This window comes from Trachypithecus francoisi, unplaced genomic scaffold (genome assembly GCF_009764315.1).
Source record: "Trachypithecus francoisi isolate TF-2019V2 unplaced genomic scaffold, Tfra_2.0 Lachesis_group5, whole genome shotgun sequence".
In the NCBI taxonomy this organism is placed as follows: domain Eukaryota; kingdom Metazoa; phylum Chordata; class Mammalia; order Primates; family Cercopithecidae; genus Trachypithecus; species Trachypithecus francoisi.
This window is the reverse complement of record NW_022681470.1, coordinates 37,979,302-37,981,035: the sequence shown is the minus strand read 5'-3', so window position 1 is coordinate 37,981,035 and position 1,734 is coordinate 37,979,302. Positions and strand designations below refer to the sequence as shown.

The 1,734-nt window shown below is 49.0% G+C and overlaps 1 long non-coding RNA gene across 1 annotated transcript; it reads right to left on the bottom strand.

Moving 5' to 3' along the window:
* Nucleotides 1–216: 216 nt before the first annotated feature.
* Nucleotides 217–1,353, bottom strand: LOC117075233. The gene is made up of 2 exons (XR_004433887.1): nt 1,257–1,353; nt 217–618 (listed from the first exon to the last, which is right to left on the bottom strand). It is a non-coding gene; the product is annotated as an uncharacterized LOC117075233 (long non-coding RNA).
* Nucleotides 1,354–1,734: the final 381 nt, after the last annotated feature.

Here is a 1,734-nt window from a genome sequence, read left to right as displayed (position 1 = left end):
TGGAAAGAGCTTTGATACAAAAGTACCACATCCAAACCGGTCGTTACAATAACTCTGCCAGAGCAAGTGGATTACAGAGGATTATCCCACACACAAACACACTCTCCACAGACTAAAACAAAATAAAACAGGCAGAAAAGGCAAATCGACACTACCAGTGAGTTCCATAGCTAGTTATATATCAAAATCTCCTGAAGACTTTTTTTTAATTATTTGAGATGGGGTCTCACTATGTTCTCCAGGTTGGCGTGCAGTGGTTATTCATAGACATGACCATAGCGTACTGCAGCCTTGACCTCCTGGGCTCAAGTGATCCTCCCTCCCCAGCCTCCTGAGTGGCAGGGACCACAGACATGTGCCACCATCCCTGGCTCACTGAGGACCTTTTAAAAACTCATTGACTGTTCCCATCCCCAGAAACCAGGATCCTGTGGTCTGAGGTGGACTTTGGAGGTCACACGCTGGCCAGCCTAGCAGCCTGGCTCAGGGACGAGCCTGGGTAACCACTGATGAACCCCCACAGAAGGCTTGCCTGGACTTCCTCTCTCCTGCACTCACACAAAAGGCACGACCTTCAGTCCTCAGCTGCTCAGCTCTGTTTCACCCAATCCAGGGTGGCTGCAAGAATCAAGAAAGAACTTCATAAGATGAGGAGACGTCATCTAAGAATTCAATCTCCATGTTTTTATAGGTCTCAAACACCCATACAGTGCACCTGCATGTTCAGCACTGTTCTAAACACTTTACAAATAGCAATTCATGTCATTAATGCAACACTTCTACCAATTCCCGGGGAGGGGGCGGGTACTGTGGTTATCACCCCATTTACAAAGAGGAAATGGAGGCACAGAAACATTCAGTGACTTACATGCAATTCAAAGTCAAGCAATTAAGTGATGGGGCCAAGATCTCAACTCAGACAGTTGGCTTTTGAGTGTGCACACATGCACACTTGTGTTTGTTGCACACAAGTGATTTGAAAACCTGCGTTCAACAAAACTGTGAACCCCTTGAGGCAAGAGTGGAGTTGTATTCACTGATACCAGGAGCAAGCCCTCAGTGAATTTTACTGAACGGAGGGCCACTGATAACCTTTTTTGAAAGTCTGCTCTGTGCTGGCACCGGGCGAGATATTCTCACATTAAGTTCAGTGTTAGCTCTCACCCAACCCTGACTCACACAAACATCCTCGTTCTCTCTTTCTCTTTCCCTCACAGAACAGTGACAAGTCTCAGAAACAGACAATGGATATTCACCGGCAGTTCTCCTGCGAGCTTTTCAGACTGCTCCTGTCTTCCACGGCCCTGAGCCACTGCCATCTTCCATTCTGTGGCATCCTGGAACCATGTTCCTTGACAGGAGGAAAGAAGGGGTCCTAAGACAAGGGAGGAATGGAGGCACCAGCCGGAGTCACAGCTGGCAGGTTTCTCAAGGATCTCAGGGGCTGGGTCGCCCACCACACCTCGGTGCAGCATTCTCAGCCAACCCAGCCCCCTTTCACTCCCCTCCTCTTTTACCTCCACTCTGTCCCTTGCTGGCTGGTAACCACTGTGTTTTTACTATAGCTGGACCCTTTGGCAGGATAAGGCAAAGGAATGCCAGAGCACTTGAGCTTTGGTGAAGTTAAAGTTACTCTTGGCCGGGCGTGGTGGCTCACACTTGTAATTCCAGCACTTTAGGAGACTGAGGCAGGAGGATCACTTGAGCCCAGGAGTTCCAGACCAGCCTGGGCAA